Below are 25284 nucleotides of genomic sequence, written 5' to 3' on the forward strand. Positions count from 1 at the left end.
TCCCTAAACTTATGTTTATCTGGAAATGTCATGATTTCACCTTCATATTTAAGAGACAGTTTTGCTGGATATATGTTTCTTGGTAGGCAATTTTTTTCCTTCAATTTTTTAAATATGTCATCCCATTGTCTTCTTTCCTGCTTAGTTTCTGCCGAGTAGTCCGAGCTTATTCTTATTGGCTCTCCTTTGTAGGTGACTTTTCGTTTATCCCTCGCTGCTCTTATAATTCTCTCTTTATCTTTGGTTTTGGCAAGTTTGATTATAATATGTCCTGGTGACTTTCTTTAGAGATCTACTTTATGTGTAGTTCGATGAGCATCTTGGATAGATACCTTCTCATCTTTCAGAATATCAGGGGAGTTTTCTGCTATCAAATCTTCAACAATTTTCTCTGTATTTTCTGTTATCCCTCCCTGTTCTGGTACTCCAGTAACTTGTAGGGTATTTCTCTTGATAGAGTCCCACATGATTCTTAAGGTTTCTTCATTTTTTTTTAATTCTTTTATCTGATTTTTCTTCAAATATATTAGTGCCAAATATTTATCTTCGAGTTCATAAATTCTGGCTTTTACTTGCTCAGTTCTGCTCCTCTGACTTTCTGTTGAGTTGTCTAATCTGTAATTGTATTGTTAATCTTCTGAATTTATGATTGTTGTCTGTCTATGGATTTTTCCAGCTTATTAAAGTTTTCATTATGTTCCTGAATAATCTTTCTAATTTCATCAGTTGCTTTATCTCTGTGTTCCTTGGCTTGTTCTGCGTATTGCGTCATTTCCTTCCTGACGTCTTGAAGGGTTCTGTATATTAAACTTTTGTATTCTGCATCTGGTAATTCCAGGAATGCACTTTCACCTAGAAGATCTCTGGGTTCTTTGTTTTGAGTGCCTGTTGAGGTGGACATGGTCTATTTCTTTATGTGACTTGATATTGACTGTTGTCTCTGAGCCATCTGTAAGTTATTGTATTAGTTTATGCTTCCTTAATGTGTCGTAGTTTCTTGCTTTGTTTTGTTTTGGTATACCCGTATGGGTTGCTTGAGTGAGCTAGCTTATTTTCTTCTTTGGAGCTCTGGTGTCCTGCCCCCAGCTGGCTAGACCTGTTATCAGGCATATCAGTCTAGGAGTCCATTAAATTTTCTTGTATGAATTCAGCTCAGGTTTCCAGGTAACTGATCATAGTGTGGTACGGGCTCTGTCCTACAGTCTTAGAGGGGCAGGGGTGATTGGCATATATACTGGTATCTGACTGCAGCAGGGGGTCACCCTCTGAACAAGGCAGGGGGCTGAGAACCGACCCAAGTATCTCTGAGGAAAGTGCGTCCCTGCTCCCTAGAGCATGCAGGGGGGCGGGTTCTGCAGATGGACCATGGGCACCCAAAGTTTTTGGTTGTAAGGACTGGGAGGTACCAGTTATCTCTGGACCCGTCTCAGGTGGCTGGTTGACCTGAGTGAAGCTTCCAGTCCTTACGTCCCTGATGTGGGTAGGTGAGGACCTTGTTTAATAGTCAAAGCAACTCAGAGGTGAAACACCCACATCTCTACCACACAGTTGAAATGGTTGGAGTTTGCCAACAAGGGCCTATTCTGCTGAAATAGGCCCACACAGGTCCATACAGAAGGGAAGAGTGCTCAAGGCCATGGACGGTGTATGCCTGGACAGGAGCTGCGCCTGTCCTGAGCTCCTCCGGTTAATGGAGCTAGCAAATTATCTTTTCCCCCCAGTTGCAAATTTTTTCCTTCTCCTAGGCCGGGAGGATGGCTCTAGGTGCTTAGTAGGGTCTCTCTCAGGCCCAGGGATTCAGCCACTGAAGCCGGCTTGGGGGCGGGGGTGGAGGCAGGGCACGGTAAAATGTACGCAAGTACTTAGCTTTTTCCGAGAGTGCCGTTCTCCTCGATTCCGGAGGTGTGAGTGGGCTGTGTGGCTGGCTGCTTCTCCCAGAGGAAACTGTGGCCAAACCCTAGTAGGAGCCCACCGCCGCCGGGGCTCCAGGAATCCTGCCTGAGGGCTCCCCATGATTCAGGTCGTAACGCCTCTCCACTTCTGAATGGTCTCTTCCTCCCCCTGCCCCTCAGTTGGTTGTCTAAGCTTGCCTTTGATGCTCAGGGCTCCCAGCTTGTCACAAATATACTCGTTTCCCTTGTTTTTTCGGGTCTTTGTTGTAGAGGGCTCGCAGGAAGTGTCTGTCTGTTCCACTGTCTTGGTTCCGCCTCCCAGGTTAGTAATGTTTAAAAAAAAAAAAAAAATTTTTTTTTTTTTTTTTTTTTGAGAAATAGTAATGAAGCGTTGATAAAGGGTGGTCTCGACTCTGGCAGGCCTGAAATACTTTCCCCACCAAAAATCAAACCTGTTGCTGTCAAGTCGATTCCGACTCCTAGTGATCCTATAGGACAGTGTAGAACTGCCCTATAGGGTTTTCAAGGAAAGCCTGGTGAATTCAGACTGTTGACCTTTTGGTCGGCAGGCGTAGTTCTTAACCAGTATGGCACCAGGGTTTCCATAGTTTCCCTGGTGACTTCATACTCCACCTGTCCAGGTGGCCTGGTTTATAAGCTGATGGGGTGAGTTGGGGATGGGGAGGTAGTCACTTGTATTCCTTACCAAGAAAGATACTAAAATCTTGAAAATGCAGTTTTTTACTTTTAAAAATTACATACCTATGAAAAGTTTGTTAATTAATTTTTTTAAATTAACAAGTTTATATTCATGCATTCAGTAATAGATAAGCTTTGATAGAAGTCTTTAACTTGACTGAGATTAAGCTGTCTTGGATACGCTTCTTCATCTTTGACCTTAATAGACAGTTTTTACTATATCTTTTTAATCCTCTACTTGAGTTTTCAAGAATATATCAGTAAATACTTTGCAAGTCTTTGTTTTTAATGTTTCTTTCCCTCAAGGAGTTAACAGTTTGAATATGGAGACAAAAATATATATTATATTCAAAATACAAAATAGTAAAAGGCCAAATGAGCACTATTTACAAATTCAAAGAAATTTTCAGAAGTCAGTCCAGTGTACAGGATCAGGGAATATTTAGAGAAAGGATACAGAAGGAGGACAGATGGTAGATTTGGATAAGCAGATAGGAGGTAGGTGAAAGGCACTGCAGACTGAGGGAAATATCATGAATAGGTGGGTGGAGTGTTGGAATTCAAAGCATGTTTAGAAAATACTGAGTAAATAAGACATTGACAGGAGATGCCATTAAGAGTTGTGACTAGCTTGTGAATTGAATCTCCAGATTTAGTAATTAGACATTTGGGAAACAGGAAGACTTGGAAGGTTTTGAGTAGGGGGTGTTATGAAGATAGTATTTCAGTAGATTTAGGTTGAATTATAGGGGAAAAGATGAGGCAGGAAGACTAGGTCTTGCTGTATGAATTGAGGCATTACTTGAGAAATATTCAAACAGGTAGTAGCAGCAGGAACAGAAGGGGCTCATATAAGCAATACCATTATGTAAAATCCAATAGGACTTGATGTGACGGATAAGGGGGGAGCCATAAAAAAAATAAACCAAACCCATTGCTGTTGAGTTGATTCCAACTCATAGTGACCCTGTAAGTCGGAGTAGAACTGCATAGTTAGGTAAAATTACTCAGTTTTGTCCCTGGGTGGTGCAGATGGTTAAGTGCTTGACTACTAGCTGAAAGGTAGGTGGTTTGAACTCATCCAGAGATACCTCGGAAGACAGGCCTGGCAATTTGCTTCTGCAAGGCCACGGCTTTGAAAACCCTTGCACACATTTTGCACACATAGGGTTGTCATGAGTTAGAATTGACTCGATAGCGACTAACACCAGCAACAAGTGATGAATATAGTATCATATAGTTATTTGAGGGAAGCAAGACTGTTTCTGAAAACAGATAAATTTGGTAGTAAGCAAGTCGATTTTGAGTTGAGGCAGAGCATCTAAGGGGGAATGTTTAGGCATTTAACGATGCGTAGATGTGTGGTCGACGTCTCACCACAAAAGAGATGGCATGATTTAAGACATATTTTAATAAAGGGCTAGTTACAAACATGTGAACAGGGTATAGCAAGAGCAGAGCTGTTTCTGCCGTTTGGCCGAAGGGCCAAGGGCCAAGGGGAGTGAGTGGTTACCAGAACCCAGAAGGAGAGAGGCCAGGAGAGAGTGTCACCTTGGGAGAATCTGAGACCTTGGCTCAAAGGACACAGCTGACTGGAGGGGAGTGCCACAGGGAGGGAGCCAGGTAATAAATACCTCAATCTCGTTCTCCTCCTTGCCTCTAATCTCCTGCCACAGTGCTCTTTGTCAAACCCAGTCTGAAGCCTTGGTAGCCCAGTTGATGAAGTTAGCCTCCTGGTAGAGAGCTGGGTGAAGAGTGGAGAATAGGTGGAGGGGAGGGGTGGGGGTGGGGGGTGGTGGCAAATGGAAGACATCTAGTACAGCTGAAGCTTAGTTAAAAAAAAAGGTCAGGGAAATACCTATTTGGGAATGATGCTTATGTGAAGCCAGCATGGAAATAAATGAAATTTCCAAGGGTGAAATATTTACACGATACAGAACAAAGGGCGTGGTAATTAATCTGAGGGAATGCTTATGTTTTGAGGAACAGGAAGAAGAGCCAAAGTGTAGCCAAATAGGATAGAAAATCCTGGGTGACTATTCCTGAGCTTAATATATATGTATTTTTTAGGCTTTTAAGTGGTTCTCTTTAATAGAAAAGGAAAGAATACTGACTTGGATTAGTCTTAGTTTCAAATTTCCCCTTTACCTGTTACTTGGGTAGCATTTAATCTTTGAGAGTCTCAGTTTTACTGTCCTAAAATAGGAATTCAGGGTTGTAAGGATCGCGTAAATAAATATATAAAGACCCTAGCACAATGCTTGGGACACAACAGGTGTTCCATAACTGTTCCCTTAACTTCATTAGCATATATTCCCTTGTGCCTTCTAATATGGACAGGTGTTTCATACATCAAAACAGAAAATGTAAGTTCTTTTCTCTATTGTATTTTTTCCCTCTTTTGAACCAGTGCTTTATACTTTTAGTCTATACTTTTTCTTCATCACTTTTTCCCTTAATTTACGGTGCTCTGGCATCTACACTTACTCTCTTGAAGCTGTTTATCAGGTTTCAAGGCTACTCCTCTGTCAAGTTCAGTGACCCGCAGAGTCATCCAGAAGTAGATGCCCCATAACCTGGCTTTCTTATTTGCTGAAATACTCTATTCCCCTTGCTGTTTTGTTTCTGCCCCTTGGACGGACTGTGCTGTTTATGCTTCTGAGCTATTGCTCAAATACAGTTCCCTCTGTCTGGAATGGGTTCAGGTATTATCCATTCTTTAAGGCCCAACTCCAGGAAACTTCACACAGTGACTGGGCCTACATTGAAAACGCCCATCTCTGATCTTGTTATTCCATCTGGGTTCAGGCACCTGAGCATGTAACCTCTTACAGCATTCTTGTGTGTATGCTCCTTTTGTTTTCCCAGTGAGGGAACACTGTGTTTTGTTTTGTTCTGTGTAGTGGAACACATCGTAGCTGGTTAGGAAATACAGACCAAAACAAACTGACTTAGTATTTCAGTATAATCAAGAACCATTTATATTTGCCACAACAAAAAATACAGTAAATTATTTTTTTAAATCACAAAGAACCACATACGTAAAATCTTAAAATATATTTTCTTGTTTTGATTACATGTTATCTATATACTCAGTATGTTAGAGTTTTTTAGAATGTAAAAAGGTAGTCATCCAAAAACATAATCATCCAAAATATATCAAAGCCATAATGTTGTTATACTTAGATTAACTTTGTCTTAAAATCACAGTAGGTTTTAATCATTCTCGCTTATGCTTAAAATTGTATTTTTTTTCCTTATAATAAAAGCAATACATGCTCATTGGAAAAATTAGGAGGTATTGCAAAAAATAAACAGTAAAAATCTTACCGGCAATAACTTCTGCTTTTTTACATTTCATTCCATTTTTCTAAAATGTACATTTTAAGCATAATTAATATCATGTTATATAATACAAGTAGGCTTATTAATCTTTACTAATAAACATTGGCTGCAAAAATGTTCAGTTGCTTCTTACTGTTTTCTTCTGATCATTGGGGGCGGGTCTTTTCTTCTTAACCAGGTATCAAAATATAAAAAGTTGCTCTTATTAGTTTATTATCAGGAGAACTTGGAAAACTTTTTTTAGTCATCAGAAAAAATTGTGTTTAAAGATTAGTTGAAAAGATGGATAAATGATAAGAATTTTTATAGAATTCAACAAGAAAGCAGTGCTTTTTTTTTTTTTTAACTAAATGAAAGGTTAGATTTTTAAAAGTGCAGTTTAAAAAAAAACCAGATTTCGCTCTTGAAAAATAAGATAAGGAGCCAGATTTCTTCCTTGAAGTATCTCAGGACTAATCTGACTTCATGATGAGCTGGGATAACTTTTGTATTTGTTGTACCATCAGAAATCCTCCCTGTGGCACAAAAGGACTCTTTTAATTAGAAAATATTGTTGCCACAGCGGGGTAGAAGATCGGCATGAAATACTGGGGATCTGAAAAGGAGCCCCTATCCTAGGATTACCTGAAGGTGAAACAGATTGAGCCAGAAGGAAGACTATGCTGGTAGGTTGGTTTTTAATTTCTTAAGAATGCTTACAGTTTTACATGTAATTAAAATGATAGCAACTAAACTATACCGTATTTTTGTTTAAAAGGTGACATTGGTTCCTCCTTAAGGAGGGAGATATACTAAAATAGTGTTTTTCTTCCTAAACAATTTGCTGAACTATCCCCCCACCATGCTCCTAATACTTGTTTCTTGTTATAGATGAAGCTGTAGGGCTATTTCATGCCTCTGCTTTCTTGGAAGCTACCACTGACTGAACATCTTCAAGTCTTTTGTGCCTTTTCTGTTATTTCTGCTTCTGTCTGGGCCTTTTCCTAAATGTTGCTTTAAGAGTATTTTCTGCACAATTAATCTCATTTTCTCGAGTTTAGCCTAGTCACAAGTTTTCTAAAAAAGTAAAATGTGAATCTCAAATTCATTTAGTTCTGATTCTAGGATTGTTTGACTTGTATAACTGTACTGTGATTTCCCCCATAGATAAGTTAGAAAGCATTATTAGAAAAAAGTTTAATATTTTAATAACTATATTTCACTTAGCCTGAGATGGCATCAATTATAAGAAATATTATTTTTATACCACTAAAGGTAAAAAAAGGCTGCCAATTATAAATTTTAAGGGACCATGAGTTATAACATGCATCCAAATTTCAGATATATCAGAAACGTACATCTTAGAATCAATGAAATATAGTACTATGCAATTATGAATGACTCTGAAATCCCCATATACTGGGAATTAGACATTAAAATATCAGGCTTATGAAAAATTGAGGTGAATTGCAGTTGTGGAAGTCCCTGTTTGCGTTGAGTAAGATCTCTAAATTTTTGGCTGTCTTTAAAAAATCATTTAACTGCAATGTTGAAATGTACACAAAGTAACCATAGGTGTTAGATTATAGAGAGTATAGAAGATGAAAAAAGTATTTCAATATGACATATTTTCTTAATAAATAATGGAGTTTTAGCTTAATTGAGTGTCACTTTTTAGTTGGATTTTGTGATCTAAAAAGGAAAAGAAATGAAGCTTCTGCTTCTAAAACTGTTGTTTTAACACAGGATCCTTTAAGGGCTCTTTAAAATAACCAGTGATTTTTCTGGCAGTTAAGTATTACTTTGCAGGTTACTAGTTATGCAAAGAAGAAGATAGTGGCCAAAAGCAAAGAACTACTCTGTCAATTAATAAAGCAGAAATGAAAAGGAATAATTTTCAGTGGTATTCATATACTTTTCAAGACAGATCTATCTTACATAAAAGGAAAGAGAAGTATATCTAGAAAATTGATTATTAAAAGATGTTTGTTTGGCTTTGAAAGCCGCCAGGATTCATTTGTTTGTACTCAGGAAGACTTTTTTCTTTAAACACTAATTTAGTTCCAGCTGTTTTGGCAACAGTGTGTCAAAATACTGTGATTTTGTTAATTCAGACTGAGGAGAGGGCTAAATCTGGATTATATAGTAATTTAAAATCGTAGCAAACAAGCAAACATTGCTAAGTAGGGATAGCTCAAGGTACTTCTTTGATATACAAATAGAAATGCTCTAAAATGTCTGTCTGGGTGAATTCATACATTCTTTTACGCCATCTATCCAGCAGACACTTCCGGAGGACCTGTATAGTGTGCCTGGCTCAGAGGTGCAATGTCTTGTAGTAAACAAGACCCTGTCACTGCCCTCACTGGGGGGTTTCAGCTTTGAGGAGAAGATGAACAGTTAAACATGTTATTACAATAAAATGTGATGAGTGCTATGATAGGATTAATGAAAGATTCTGTGCAAGTAAACGGAAGGGGAATGCCTAGGAGGTCAGAGAAATCCCTCCCCTAGGAAGGACATGTAAACAGACTTGAAGGGTTTGAAGTAATTAGCCAGGCAGAAAGTATGCCAAGAAAGGAGAACTATAGAGTTGAAAGTCTGGAATAAGAAGAACATGGCCTGTTTGACTTGCCGAAAGGAATTTGGTATGGCTACAATATGAATTATGAGAAGAAAAGGGGATTAAAATGAGGCTTGTTGTTGGCAGTGGTGCCTTCTAGTTGATTGCAACTCATAGTGACCCTACAGGACAGAGTAGAACTGCCCCATAGGGCTTCCAAGGCTGTAATCTTTATGGAAGCAGGTCACCAGGTCTCTTCTCCCACAGAGCCCCACTGGTGGGTTCAAACCCCTGACCATTTGGCTAGCAGCTGAGCACTTAACCCATTGCACCACCAGGACTCCTTCAGATGAGGTTAAAGAGATAAAAAATCTTACTGTTGAGGGCTTTCTAAACCCTGTATGTGTAAGGCCTTCTCTTAAGGGCAACGGGAAGCCTTTTAAGAGTTCTAAGCAAAGTATTTTTTATACAAATGTAGTTGTTTCCAAAATACTGAGTACTGTAAATGAGAAGTGAAATAAGACAGAGCATTACCTAAAATAAAGCCTGACCTCCGGAGCCCCTAATTTACAAGCCCTCTAGTTAACTGTTCCTATTCACTTTACATTGAATTGTATGTCTCTAATTTTTTTAGGTGTAGGTGCTCAGGTGTGCTCACTGCCCATACTAAGCAAAAGAGATTAAGGTAGTTGCACAACGAGCCTTTCTTTTTGAGATTAAGAAGCTGAGTGCTTTGGTACAATGCCGTGTTATATTTTGACTGGAACGAGTTTTTAACTGGAATATGTCTCGAGGTAGGGATAGGGATTATTTTAAGGAAGAAGGAAAAGGGAATATATTAGATGGGGTACAGAAAAGGGATTTAACATTGCTGCCAATGTTATATTAAGTTAGGTGGTAGGTACTTGTCTGTTGGTTGAATTCTTCATAGTTTTTTTGGCATGTTTTGAATATTGTATAATAATTTTTTTTTTTTTAATTAAGAAAAAACATTTCATTATAAAGCCCTTTACTCATATATACATTTAGTTATACAAAAGCAGATCATGGCTGTTCCATATAAAAACAGGAGATGATATAAAGCATTTCTACTACTAATTAAGTCATCAGTCAACATTCAGCACCTACTAACTACCACACACTATTTGGGTAGCCTGGGATGACGGTGATAGCAAAATAGACAGTCTCTGCATTTATGATGCTTAGAATCTGGTGGAGAAAAGAGACAAGTCTTTCATACTGTAAAACTGCTTTGTCACAAATCAGATTATATAACAGATTATATAAATTAACAGCTCCTGAAATTGTTCTTTAGAGATAATATTTGGAATTATGCTAAAATAATAAAACTCATGAATTGTTTATTTTTAAGCAATTAAAGTAGTAGATAATGTCTCCATTGCCCCCTTTGAAATATAATAGTTATTAAGTACAGTTGAGTTACTGGTAAACTTAACATTTATCATGTACAAAAACTCATTGCTGTTGAGTCTGTACTGACTCATAGCGACCTATGGTATTTGAAGTACTGTCATAGCTCCCAGGGAGTAAGGTATTCATAGTTGAATAAGACATAGTTCCCAGCTTCAAAGAAGCTTAAAATTAAGTTGAGAAAAGCAGACATTCAAGCAAATAATATTATGGAATGTACAGGCTTGGGGAAAGCTGAGGGAAGATAAAGAATTGCCTCGTAACTAACCTAGATTAAGGTCTCCAGGTTTAGGAGCATAGGAGCAAGTCAGATGGAATTAAGCATTCCTCAGTCTCATCCTTTGTAACTTTTTCTGTGTGTGAAAACAATACCGTCAGAAACCTTAGTGACGTTTTTTTTCCATTCATGGAAAAATCAGGGAACAGTGCTAAGAACTCAGCCTATTAATAACAGTGGTTAGTTACCCCTTGGGAGTGGAGTTAGGAGGTAAGGTAGGACTAACTTTGACTTTTAATTTTTTTACGTCGTTGCACTTTTTTTCACTGAGCACATGAAAGGAAGTAAAAATATAGCCCATATTCTCTCCTCCCATTAGCGTTATTAAGATAGAATAACAGTTTTTGAAATAGAACTCATATTTTCCAAGTATAAGTCAGCGTTTAGTCATAACCGTGTGCCTGACTTCGTTGCACTTTGTAAATCAGCCAAAATATATGTACTCTCTTAAAAGGAATGAGCAGTTAAATTTGTTTTATTTAACTAGAAATGCTTTTCATATGTTTTCTATTAGACTGGATGGTGATAGAATGTAGTTATGCTTCAGGACTTATTTAAGAATATATTTGAACAAAACGAATTCTTTGCTAGCCACAACTTGAGAAAGATTTTATTACTAGATGAGCTTGCAAAAGATCACTCTAGTAAGCCTCACATCAAAAATAGAAGGTTAATGTCTCTAATTAGCAAAAAGGTACTTCCTGTGAATGGTGTTGGACAACACTTAGGAAAATCTGACTCCTTTTTTACCATATTACTTTTTTTCTGCAAATTAATTCTCAGCAAATAAAGCCAGATTTAGGATAATTATTTAAAATGAAAAATAAGTCTTTTGAAAAGGAAACTAAGGATTTGGCTCAAGAGGAGAAAAAAAATTTAAAAGTTGGTCATTTCTTTTTGCATGAATTGCTCATATGCAAATTTAATTTGAAGCTGAAGAAATAAACAAGTCCATGAGAGCGAAAGTATGACCTTGAGTATATCCCACCTGAATTTAGAAACTATACTCATTGGAAACTAGTGACCAAAGACCAGATGAGTTGTGGGATGACATCGAGAACATTATACATGAAGAAAACAGTCTTTAAAAAGACAAGAAAGAAAGAAAAGACGAAAACAGATGTCAGCAGAAACTCTAAAACTTGGTCTTGAACTTCGAGTAGCTAAAACAAACAAAAGAAATGATGAAGTAAAAGAGCTAAATAGAAGATTTCAGAGGGTGGTTCAAGAAGACGAATTAAAATATTATAATGAAATGTGCAAAGACCTAGAGTTGGAAAACCGAAAGGGAAGAATATGCTCGGCATTTCTCAAGCTGAAAAAACTAAAGAAAAAATTGAAACCTTGAATTGCAATACTGAAGGATTCTATGAGAAAAATATTGAATGAGGCAGGAAGAATCAAAAAAAGATGGAAGGAATACACAGTCACTATACCAAAAAGAGGACTCCTGGTAGCACAATGGTTAAGAGCTTGGCTTCTAATCAAAAGGTCAGCAATTCGAATTCATCAGCTGCTTCCTGGAAACTCTACTGGGGCAGATCTACTCTGTCCTATAGGGTCGCTATGAGTCAGAATTGCCTCGAAGGCAACAAGTTATACCAAAAAGAGGAAATCCTGGTGGCGTCGTGGTCAAGAGTTCGGCTGCTAACCAAAAAGTTGGTAGTTTGAATCCACCAGGCACTCCTTGGAAACCCTATGGGGTCGTGGAGTCGATTCCAACTCATAGTGACCCTATAGGACAGAGAAGAACTGCCCCAGAGGGTTCCCAAGGAGCACTGGTAGATTTGTACGGCTGACCTTTTGGTTAGCAGCTGTACCTCTTAATTGCTATGCACCAGGGTTTCCCATTGGTCTATAGTTAGCATCTATTTGGGTTTACAACATTAAGCTTCAGCCATCTGGTTTGGAAAAAGCAAGGTTGGCAGAATTGCACTTGTTTTTAATTCCATTGCTAACATTACTTGCCTAGTTAGGAGGCCTGCAGAGGTGCCAGTCATGTACTTGAGACAAGAAGACAATAATTATTCTGTCTAGGCTTCATGTGCAAGCTTGTGTTCCGGGAAGAGGCCTCCAGGCAAAAAGGAAGAATTTTTGATGAACTTTAGCCGTAGGAATAAAAGTAAGGGGCAGAAGCCAGTCCATTCAGTTTACTGTTTCACAAAGGGAGTCAGGAACTATAGATTAGAGACTAAACTGTGTGGTCATATAACCCTATGCTTAGTTTTGTTACCCTCTGTTTTTTTATAGTAGTAGCAAACTGTTTAACAAAAAGAAGTCGTATATAGTTGTTTTTGGAGGCGGCAAGAAATGGGGGGGCTAATGGGAGACTCTAGTTGATTCTGCAACTAGTCTTAAACAAAACTACAAAAGATAGCTGAAAGGAGTAAGCAGGTTGAACTCCTGTGCTTTCCAACAGAAGATAAGAGCAAGGGAAGTTGCTGTGGCTCTGAGATCATTTGTAGGGTTACCTGAGACTGCTTGTTGTACTCATAGCACTATGTGGTTTTTTTTTAATGAGGACTAGAACAAGTAATTAGACACAGTGCCTGCTGTAAAGGAGCTTGATCTCTAGTGGGGAAAATACATAGGAAAACAACTCTTTATAACCTAAGGTTTAATAAAATCAGTGTTGTTGAGAGTAAGAGAGCTATTTTGCCATTCTGATGAGGAGTTCATGTTTCAACTATGCCTGGTAACCCAAAAACCCATTGAGGTCGAGTCGATTCCAACTCATAGCTACCCTATAGGACAAGGTAGAACTGCCTTATAGGGTTCCCAGGGAGCGACTAGTGGATTCGAGTTGCTGATGCTTTCGTTAGCAGCCATAGCTCTCAAGCACTGCGACATTCAGTTGGGAAGCAAAGGTTTTTCTGATTGAGAAGGCGTCATTTACACCTTCAGCTTTCTTACTTCTCTGTCCATTACCAAATCCTGCCATTTCTGCCTCCAGAATATATCTTGAATCTACCCAGTTTTTTCCCATCTTCATTGCTAATGTTACTAGCCTACTCTAATTTATAGTTTTTTTTTTTTACATGAGGGTTGCTATGAGTCGAAATTGACTGGACAGCACTGGGTTTGGTTTTTTTGTTTTTACTGCAGTAGCCTTCGGCCTGCCAGCCGGTCTTTCAGTTTTCACTCTTGTTACCCAGCAATCTGTTCTTCACATAATAGCCAAGGTGATTTAAAATATTTATTTGTAAATCGAATCATGGTATGTCTTTACAAAGCACCTTTCAATGGGTTCTGACTGCATTTGGGAGTCCGTATGTGGCACAGGGGTTAAGCATTTGGCTGCTAACCAAAAGGTCAGCAGTTCGAATCTACCAGCTGCTGTGTGGGAGAAAGATGTGGCAGTCTACTTCCATGAAGATTTATAGCCTTGGTGGGCTGAGGGCTCTGGGGACCATGGTCTTGGGAAACATCTAGCTCAGTTGGCATAACATAGTTCATAAAGAAAATGTTCTACATTCTACTTTGGTGAGTAGTGTCTGGGGTCTTAAATTCCTGTGAGCAGCCATCTAAGATACAATACTGGTTTCACCCCTTCGGGAGCAAGGGAGAATGAAGGAAACTAAAGACACATGGCAAAGATTAGTCCAGAGGACTAATAGACCCACATCTACCACGGCCTCCATCAGACTGAGTCTAGTACAACTAGATGGTGCCAGGCAACCACCACTGACTGCTCTGACAGAGATCACAATAGAGGGTCTCAGACAGAGCTGGAGGAAAATGTAGAACAAAATTCTAACTTACAAAAAAAGAACAGACTTACTGGTCTGACAGAGACTGGAGAAATCGTGAAAATGTGGCCCCCAGACATCCTTTTAGCTCAGTAATGAAGTCACTCCTGAGGTTCACCCTTCAGCCAAAGATTAGACAGGCGCATAAAACTAAATGAGACTAAAGGGGCACACCAGCCCAGGGGCAAGGACTAGAAGGCTGGAGGGACCAGGAAAACTTTTAAAAGGGAACCCAAGGTCGAGAAAGGAGAGTGTTGACATGTCGTGGGGTTGTTATCCAATGTCATAAAACAATATGTGTACCAACTTGTTGTTCTGTAAACCTTCATCTAAAATACAATAAAAATAATAAAAAAAAAGTGTTTACAGCCTTGGAAAACCTTAGAGGGCAGTTCTACTCTATCCTACAGGGTGGCTATGAGTCAGAATCCACTCAATGGCAGTGGGCTTGGTCTCCTTTTTGGGGAGTGATGGTGCAAACGATTAATGCCATCGGCTACTAGTGAAAGATTGGAGGTTCAAGTCCACTCAGAGGCACTTCAGAAAAAAAGCCTGGAGATCTACTTCTGAAAAAGCAGCGATTGAAAACCCTATGGAACATAGTACTACTCTAACACATAGGGGGTTGCAGAGTCTGAATTGACTGGACAGCAGCTGGTTAATTGTGTTTAGGATAATATTCTGCGTGTTTAACACGGCCTTCAAGATACTGAATAATTTGGCTCCTTTCATCCATCTAAAATCAGTAACAATAATAGCTACCCCAGGAAACCTAAATTTGATTTTTCTGTGTTGCCAGGAATAGTTCCTAGGGTGTTATATATTAACATATTTAATAATCTCAACATCCCTAGACTGAGTAAGCTTCTCAAGGTTAGACAACTGTTTAAGTGGTGGAGCAAGGATTTAAATTCAGACAGTAAGTAAGGCACCAGAGCCCGAGCTCTTAAGGACTGAATTATATCATAGTCTTCCTAATGAATTATATCATGATCTTCCAATGAATTTTGTCATAGTCTCCCCCCCCCCACACACACACTGTTGTAGTCACATTGCCTTTTTTGTCATTTCCTTAATCCAAAGTGTACCTCCACAGGGCCTTCACTGTGCAGTTTTCTTTCTGGAACAGATTACTTGCCATTTTTCAATTTCTAATTTCTGGTTAGCCTTTAGATTTCAGTTTGAATGTCACTTTCTCAGAGTGAGAGAGGCCTTAGCTGATACTCTGCAATCTTAATTGGGACTGCCCTGTTATTTTCTATCATAGTTTCCCCCAACCTCATTCTTTTTTTTTTCCTTAAGCCAAAAACCAACTTCTGTTGAGTTAATTCTGACTCACAGCAACCCTATAGGACAGAATAGAGCTGCCCCATAGGGCTTCCAAAGAATGACTGGTGGATTTGAATTGCTGACCTTTTGGTTAGCAGCCAAGCTCTTAACCACTGTGCCACCAGGGTCCCTTTTTTACCTTAAAAAAAAAAAAAAAAAACCAAACCCACAGCCCTCAAGTCAATTCCAAGGAGTTTCCAAGGAGCACCTGGTGGATTTGAACTGCTGACCTCTTGGTTAGCAGCCATAGCATTTAACCACTACACCATCAGGGTTTTTAATTTATGATATAGTAAACTCCCACCTAAGGTGGTAAATGTATTCCAAGAAATTCAAATCATATAAAATGTGGCATTATTGTGCACTTAATGAAATTACCTGGGTCAGTCTGCATGGAGGAGGGTGCATGTGTGTGGAGGGAGTTCCAGATCAGTGTATGTTCCCGTCTATGGTTTGGTGCCACCTGGTGGTAGTTGTATACTTGTGTTACTGCTGTTTCAGGATAGGGGATGACTTACCTGGATTTATTTATTCATGAAGTTTTGCTACATTTATATTTGTGTTTATTTGTTTAATGTTTCCATACTGTGCTCCGTAAAGTCAGAGACCAAATCTGTTGTGTTTACTGGTGTTGCTCAGAGCCAAGCACAAAGAAGGCTTTCAATAGAGTATGAATTGAGTGAATGAATGAATGAGTGAATGAGGAGACAGTCATGAACCAGAGTGCCAGGAAGTTTGTATTTTATTTAGAGACTGACGAATAGTCAAGTTTTGTAGTTTAAGCTTTGTAGCAGGGTATGGTTGAGAGATAAGACCAGAAAGTACATTTGGGCCAGATTGTGGTGGCCCTTGAATAAACTGGTGAGGACCTACGCGAAACATAAAAAGCCCCAGTGGCACAATGGTTAAGTGCTACATTGCTAACCAAAAGGCGAGCAGTTTGAACTCACTAACTGCTCGCTGGGAGAAAGATGTAGCAGTTTGCTTCTGTAAAGATTACAGCCTTCTGTCTGGGGTCTTATACGCTAGCAAGTGGCCATCTAAGATGCATAAATTGGTCTCAACCCACCTAGAACAAAGGGCAATGAAGAACACGAAAGACACAAGGTAGATATGAGCCCAAGAGACAGAAAGGGCTGCATAAACCAGAGACTCCATCATCCTGAGACCAGAAGAACTAGATGGTGCCCGGACATTACTGATCACTGCCCTGACAGGGAACACAATAGAGAGTCCCCGATGGAGCAGGAGAATAGTGGGATGCAGATCTCAAATTCTTGTAAAAAGACCAGGCTTAATGGTCTGACTGAGACCGAAGGGACAGTGATGATCATGGTCCCCAGATCCTTTGTTAGCCCAAGATTGGAACCATTCCTGAAACCAACTCTACAGACAAAGATTGGCCTGGACTGTAGATAATGATGCTGGCAAGGAGTGAACTTCATGGCTCGAGTAGACACATGAGACTATGTTGGCACCTCCTGTCTGGTGGCGAGATGAGAAGGAAGAAGGGGATAGATGCTGGTTGAATGGACATGGGGAATACAGGGTGGAGCGGAGAAATGAGCTGTCTCATTAAGTGGAGAGCAGCTGGGAGTGCACGGCGGGGTGTGTATGGCTTTTTGTATGACAGACTGACTTGATTTGTAAACTTTCACCTAAAGCACAAAAAATAAATTAAAAAAAAAAAAAGATTATAGCCTTGGAAACCCCTTGGGGTAGTCCTGTTCTGTCCTAGTCCTGTAGGGTAATATGAGTCGGAATCAACTCAGCAGCAGTGGGTTTTAGGTGAAACATGATCTGGAGAAGTGGAAAAAGGGACATTTTTTTAAACATTTAGAGCATACTGAAATGATAGAAAGTATAGCTTCCAAAATATTAAGTTGGATGTAGATTGGGGACTAAAGTTGACCAATTTAACAAACGGCAATGGTGCGGGAAGGGGGAGGGGAGGCGGAGTTTCGAAATAGAAATCATAAATTAAAACAGTAGAAGTTAGTTTAAAACATATCAGAAATTATGTTAAGATCACAATAGGTTGCTTTTTTTTTTTTTAATAACAGATATGTATCTAAGACAAAATTAAATAGAAAGGATGGAGAAATACATTCATCAGGAAAGTACTAACTAGTGTAACAAAATAGAATTTAGGTTGATAATCTCTAGTTGGACAAAGAGAGACCTTTCAAACTACTAAAAGGAACAATCCATTCAGAAAGTATAAACGTCTTAAACTTACATGCATCTAATAACATACCCTTGAAATAACATTTAAAGGAAATACAGTCATAATTGTGAGAAGAAATGGATATGTCTGCAACAATAGTGGGGCTTTAACACACTTATGTCAAAATTGAAAAATCAAGCAGGCACAAAATTTAAAATAGCATCAAGGAATTGAACCATAGAATTAGTGAAGTTATAAACTTCAGATATGTAGGACATTGTACCTAACCCAATAAAATAGAGTCTTGTACATTTTTTTCATTTGTATATGTTTGTATATGTATAATTAAATCATGTACCTGGCCATAAAAGAATTTAAATGTCTAGAAGATCAGTATCATACCAAATATATTATTTGATCATGATGCAGTAAAATTAGAAACCGACCATGAAAAGACAATCAAAATACTTCATAATACAGGAAACTAAAAACTCACTTTAGTTAATTAATGGGTCAAAAAGGAAATTAAAATTCTAAAATATTTTCAGGTAAATAACATTGAAAGCACTGCATAACCAAATCTGAGATGTGGCTTAAGTAGAACTCACTGGGCAATTTAACAGCTTAGAAGGTATTTAATGGAAAATAAAAAAGATCAAATACAAATGAACATATGTTCAACTCAAGAAGTTAATTAAGAACCAACAGGATAAATCCAAATAAAGTATAAGAAAGGCAGTAATAAAGATAAAAGCCACTATTAATGAAATAGAAAACAAAACCGAATAATAGATTGTTAATAAAACTCAAAAGTTAATAAAATGGATGATGCTCTGTAAGGACAAATAAAGAAAAATGAGCACTGTGAAGAGCAAAAATATGACCAACAGAATAGAGTTGAAAAGTCATAACAATACTTGAACAACCTATAGCCAAGAAATTTGAAAACATATGAAATGGACAGTTTTGAAAATATACAGATTACATTTGACTCAAGGATAAATAGAAAACCTAAACAAATCAATAACCATTCTAAACATTCAGCCCCCTCAAGTACATAGTCAAATAAAATCCGTCAGACCCAGGTCTGTTGCTAAAATTTCAAGGAATACATAATCCCTGTCATACACAAACTGTCATAGGAAACAATGCAAGAGAGAAAGCTTTCCAACACATTTTATGAAGCTAGTATAATCTTAACTCCCAAACTGATACAGTATAAGGATAGAAAATTTCTTGCCAAACTCATCTCTTCTATGATCATAAGCTATAAATATTCTAAATAAAGAATAGCAAGCCTCACTTTGTTTAAAAAATACATAATGATTAAATGCATTCTAGGAAGGCAAGGATGGCTAAGTATTAGAAAATTTATTAATATAATTAATCACATTAATAGATAAAAAGAGAAACATAATCATCAAAAAAAGCATTTGCTGAAATTCCACACCTACTGGGAATAAAGACTTAATCTGTACTGGAATCTGATAAGGGGTGTCCTTAGTTTCTTGGTACTGCTGTAACAGAAATATAAGTGGGTGGCTTTAATGAACAGAAATTAATTTTCTCCCAGCTTAAGAGGGTAAAAGTCAGAATTCATGGCCCCAGCTCAAGGGTAAGGCTCTCTTTGTTCCCTCTGGGGGAAAACCTTTGTCTCAGCTTTCCTAGAATTCCTCTTGGCATTCCTTGGAGATCTCACATGAAATCTTGCTTTTCCCTATTCATGCTTGCTTACTTCTGTGCCTCATCTACTCCTTTTATACTTAAAAGTTTAAGACATACCCTATACTGATCCAGCCTCATTAACATAGCAAAGAAATCCTTATTCCCAGATGGGATTACATCCACATGTGTAGGGGTTTGGATTATAACACATATTTTGGGGGGACATAATTCAACCTATAATAAGGGGTATATATTAAAAAATCTATAGCAAATATCATAGTTGATGGGGAAACTTCAGGAATAAAAACATCCTTATTAATGAGCATTACCGGGGATTATAGTTAATGCAATAAGACAAAAAAATAGCTATGGAGAGTAGAAGAGAAGAAACAAAATTGTTGTTTGCGGACAGCTTAATTAACAAAATCTAAGAGACTGTACAGATAATTTTAATTATTAATACCCTTAACTAATATTAGTAATTATTAAAACTGCCAGGAAGATTAATCGGAATAGGTGTATATAAGCCAGTAGTCATTAAGAAAACGAACCAAAAAAGATCCCATTCAAACTAGCAACAAAAACTTAAGTGTCTACGAATAAATCTAACAGTAATGTACAATACCTTTATGAAGATAATTATTTGACTTTATCAATGGACAAAAATAAAAGAAAACATAGCTTACTCCAGAGGAAATGGAAAACCGAAGCAGGCCAAAACTATTTGGTTCCTTTAATCTTTAACCCACTAATGCGTTAGAAAACTCAATATGTCAAAACTATTCCCTAATTATCCGTAAATTGAGTACAATTCCAGTCAGAATCCCAACAGACTTGTTTTGGTAGAATCTGACAAACTTTCTTAGTGTGCATGGCACTATAAAGAGCCATTAATATAGTCTAAACAATTCTGCGGAAGAATAAAGTATGTGGTACTTGCCCTACTAGATATAAAGAATTCCTCTAAAGCTATAGAAATTTTAAAAGTGCGTTATTGACCTACAGCCATGTGGTTTAGTAGTATAGAATAGAGAGCCCAGAAACAAATATATGTAAAAAATTTTATTTGATACATAATAAACATGGATTTATAAATCAGTGGGAAAGGATGTACTATTCAAAAAAATACATTAGGATAATTGGCCTTGTATGTGGAACAAAAGTAAAATTATATCTCTATTTTATGCCCTTTCTTGTTTTATTTATTTTTGAATTGATTTATTCCTCTTTATCACCATCTCATCTTCCTCCCTTCCTCATAAGCATTAAATTTAATTTGATTAACGTATGCGTGTTTATTGAGTATTTTAGCAAAATGTATATTGTGTTGTATGTAAAGTTTATATAAATGGGATTATGTATTTTACTGTTCTTAGTTTTTTCAGTAAGCCCTATTCTTAACATCCATGCATGTTGCTTTGTATATATTTAATCTGTTGCTCCTAACTGCTGCACAACACTGCATACTATAGATCTACCACATTTTACTTTTCAACTTGCCCAGGCATAGATACCCATGACTCCCTACTTAGATTAGCTATTGCGGCATAAAAAATCATCCCATAATTTAATGGCTTAAAACAACAACAGTTATTTCTCTTATGTTCGTGGGTTAGCTGTGTGGTTCTGCTAATTGGGATTGAGTGAATCCTCTTATCTCCAGGTCGCCTGGTGGTGGATCAGCTGGGAGCTGAATGGTCTAGGAGGGCCTCTCTTGGGACAGTTTAGCCCTCTTCTTTTGTTTCCTGTCATCTTCTTTTTCACTTCTTATGATGTTGGTCAAGAACTCCAATATTTTGTTAAAGAGTAGCAATACTATCGGGGATCCCTGTTTCATTCCTAATCTTGAAAGGTATATTTGAAGTTTCAGTTTAAGTGAAGTTTAACACTTGCTGTAGGTGGTGGTATAAAATATGGACCAAGTTAAGGAAGTTCCTTCTTACTCTTTTGGTTCTGTTTTTTGTGGTGGTGTTACATGCCATTGAGTCCACTGCTACTCATAGCAACCCTGTGTACAACAGAACAAAATGTTGCCCTGTCTTGGCGCCATCCATATGGATTCCTATCAAATGCTTTTGTTGGCATTCTTTGATAAAGCCTTTAGTTTTTCTTCATCACACCATGAGTTGGGGACTGACCCCATGGCAGCTAACAACAACGGCAGTCTGTTACTGGGGTCAGATTCTTAGACCTTGAACTTCCTTGCAGTTTGAGGATATATTTTGTTTGTTTTGCTTTAAGGACCTTTGCATCTATATTCATAAATGGAATTATAATTTTGTTTTCTCGTGTATCCTTATCTGGTTTTAGAATGAAGATTATACTAGGCTCGTAAAGTAATCCAGGTTTTTGCTTATTTTTCTTTTCTATTTTCTGGAACAAGTTATATGAGAATTAATTTTAAAATTTGGCGAAATTTGCCTAAAAAGATAGTCGATATTTTTTGGTGAAGGGAAAGGTTTTTGGGTAACATTTCAATTTCTTTGTTACTATTCAATTTTTTTTTTCTTCTTGTACCTATTGAGAATTTTATATATTTCTAGGAATTTATAAGTTCATCTAGATTTTATCTCTTAAAAAAAAAAAAAAACCCATTGCCATCATTAGCATGTAATTGTTCATAATACTAATTTATTGTTTTTTATATCTGTTGTATTTGTGGTTATTTCTCCCTTTTGCTCTGTACTTTATTTGCAGCTTTTTTTCTTCATGACTCTCGGCAAGGTCTATTTATCATATTAATCTCTTTAAAGTTATCTTTTGACTTTTTTTAAATTACTGTTATCTATTTCATTTTTTCTGCGCCCCTTTATTATATTTCCTCACTTCTTGTTTCTTTGAGTTTGCCGTTTTTTCCTTAGGGAATTGAATATTTTTTTTATTGTGCTTTAAGTGAAAGTTTATAATTCAAGTCACTTTCTCATACAGAAACTTATATACGCATTGTTATGTGACCCTAGTTGCTCTCCCTATAATGTGACGTTGCACTTCTCCTCTCCACCCTGTATTCCCCATGTCCACTCAACCAGCTCCTGTCCCCCTCTGCCTTCTCATCTGTCCTCCAAACAAGCTGCTCACTTAGTCTCATGTGTCTACTTAGCTAAGAAGCACACTCCTCACCAGTATCATTTCATGTCTTATAGTCCAGTCTAATTTTTGTCTGAAGGATTGGTTTCGGGAATGGTTTTAGTTTTGGGCTAACAGAGTGCCCAGGGGGCATGTCCTCTGGGGTCCCTCCAGTCTCAGTCAGACCATAAAGTGCGGTCTTTTTACTAGAGTTTGAGTTCTCCACCCTACTTTTCTCCTGCTCGATCAGGGACTCTCTGTTCTGTTCACTGTCAGGGCAGTCACTGGTGGTAGCCAGGTACCATCTAGTTCTGGTCCCAGGCTGACGGAGTGTCTGGTTTATGTGGCCCTTTCTATCTCTTGGGCTCATATTTTCCTTGTGTCTTTGGTGTTCTTCAGTGAATTGAATATTTTTAAACCTTTTCATTTCTTGACTTCTAAGTACTGTGTTAGTTGGGTTACACATAGTTTGATATATATTTTAATTGTCATTCATTTCTAAATATTTCTTGATTTTATGATTTCTTTTTTATTCCAAGGGTTATTTAACATACGCTATAAAGGAAAACTGTATCAACTCTTAAAATTTTTGTAGAAAAAAGATATTGTGGACCAACCAAGTTAAAAGTCAGGCAGCAGGCTGGCACAAAATATTACCTACATACTAGATCTGAATATGTATCTGAACTATAATACATTAACAACTTTTACAGATCAATAAGACAAAAAGTGCCATAGAAAAATGGCAAAGGATATTAACAAGCAGTTCATAGAAGGAGAAACCTTAATGGCTAATAAATATATTTAAAATGCTTATTCTCAGTACTTCTCAAGTATATGCAAATTAATCCAGCAAGGAAAAATATCACTCAACAGATGGCAAAAATTTTTAAAGTTTGATTATACCTTGTATTGACAAAAGTATGGGGAAAATGGGAACGCTTACACACTGGTGGAATTTTAAATTTGTACAGCCACTTTGGAGAGTGACATATAAAACTAAAAGTGTGCTTATTCTATGACCTAGAAAGAGAGACTTAGTAGACGCGGTTAAGAAAAATAGATAAGTTTTTTTTTTTTTTTTAGCATTGTTGAAAAATAGAAACAACTTTATTTGCCTACCAGCAGATAGTTTGATAAATAAAATTTATTCACTGGAATACTTTGTAGCATTTAAAAAGTGTAAGCTGGGGGAGGAGGGGCCAAGATGGTGGACTGGGTAGACACTACCTCGGATCCCTCTTGAAACAAAGACTCGGAAAAACAAGGGAATCAATCCCATACATAACAATCTACGAACCCTGAACAACAGACACAGATTTAGAGACGGAAAACGAACAAATACGGGGAAGCAGCGACTGTTTTCGGAGCCTGGAGCCAGCATCCCAATCAGCTGATTTTCTGGAAAAACTAGTTTCCCAGTGATGGCTCGGAGACAGCAGTCCATATCAAACCACATAAAGAAGCAGACCATGACAGCTTCTCCAACCCCCCAAACAAAAGAATCAAAATCTTTCCCAAATGAAGATACAATCCTGGAATTATCAGATACAGAATGTAAAAAACTAATTTACAGAATGCTTCAAGACATCAGAAACAAAATAAGGCAAACTGCAGAAAAGCCAAGGAACACACTGATAAAACAGTTGAAGAACTCAAAAAGATTATTCAAGAACATAGTGGAAAAATTAATAAGTTGCAAGAATCCATAGAGAGACAGCATGTAGAAATCCAAAAGATTAACAATAAAATTACAGAATTAGACAACGCAATAGGAAGTCAGAGGAGCAGACTCGAACAATTAGAATGCAGACTGGGAAATCTGGAGGACCAGGGAATTAACACCAACATAGCTGAAAAAAAATCAGATAAAAGAATTAAAAAAAATGAAGAAACCTGAAGAATCACGTGGGACTCTATCAAGAAGGATAACTTGCGTGTGATTGGAGTCCCAGAAGAGGGAGGGAGGACAGAAAACACAGAGAAAATAGCTGAAGATCTCCTGACACAAAACTTCCCTGACATCATGAAAGACGAAAGGATATCTATCCAAGATGTTCATCGAACCCCATTTAAGATTGATCCAAAAAGAAAAACACCAAGACATATTTATCATCAAACTCGCCAAAACCAAAGATAAAGAGAAAATTCTAAAAGCAGCCAGGGAGAAAAGAAAGGTTTCCTTCAAGGGAGAATCAATAAGAGTAAGTTCAGACTACTCAGCAGAAACCATGCAGGCAAGAAGGGAATGGGACGACATATACAGAACACTGAAGGAGAAAAACTGCCAGCCAAGGATCATATATCCAGCAAAACTCTCTCTGAAATATGAAGGCGAAATTAAGATATTTACAGATAAACACAAGTTTAGAGAATTTGCAAAATCCAAACCAAAGCTACAAGAAATACTAAAGGATATTGTTTGGTCAGAAAACCAATAATATCAGATACCAGCACAACACAAGGTCACAAAACAGAACATCCTGATATCAACTCAAATAGGGAAATCACAAAAACAAATTAAGATTAATTAAAAAAAAAAAATTGGTCATAACAGGGAATCACTAAAGTCAATATGTAAAAGATCACAATAATCAAAAAGAGGGACTAAATACAGGTGGCATAGAACTGCCATATGGAGAATGATACAAGGCGATATAGAACAATACAAGTTAGGTTTTTACTTAGAAAAATAGGGGTAAATAATAAGGTAACCACAAAGAGGTATAACAACTCCATAACTCAAGATAAAAGCCAAGAAAAACGTAACGACTCAACAAACATAAAGTCAAACAGTACGAAAATGAGGATCTTACAATTTACTAAGAAAAAGTCTCAGCACAAAAAAGTATGTGGAAAAATGAAATTGTCAACAACACACATAAAAAGGCATCAAAATGACAACACTAAACACTTATTTATCTATAATTACGCTGAATGTAAATGGACTAAATGCACCAATAAAGAGACAGAGAGTCTCGGACTGGATAAAGCAACATGATCTGTCTATATGCTGCCTACGAGAGACACACCTTAGACTTAGAGACACAAACAAACTAAAACTCAAAGGATGGAAAAAAATATATCAAGCAAACAATAAGCAAAAAAGAAGAGGAGTAGCA

The 25284-nt window shown here is 37.5% G+C and overlaps 1 protein-coding gene across 8 annotated transcripts in view; it reads left to right on the forward strand.

Moving 5' to 3' along the window:
- Positions 1-25284, forward strand: part of ELF2 (E74 like ETS transcription factor 2) — a 141969-nt gene that overhangs the window by 64291 nt on the left and 52394 nt on the right. The window contains exon 2 of one of the 8 annotated variants that reach the window (XM_064285317.1): positions 6443-6601. The exons of 6 other annotated variants lie outside the window; for them this stretch is intronic. The gene's annotated coding sequence lies outside the window, so the exon portion shown is untranslated. The remainder of the gene's footprint in view (positions 1-6442; positions 6602-25284) is intronic. One more of the 8 variants, XM_023548685.2, reaches the window with a different exon arrangement.

This window comes from Loxodonta africana, chromosome 5, assembly GCF_030014295.1.
Source record: "Loxodonta africana isolate mLoxAfr1 chromosome 5, mLoxAfr1.hap2, whole genome shotgun sequence".
Lineage (NCBI taxonomy): Eukaryota > Metazoa > Chordata > Mammalia > Proboscidea > Elephantidae > Loxodonta > Loxodonta africana.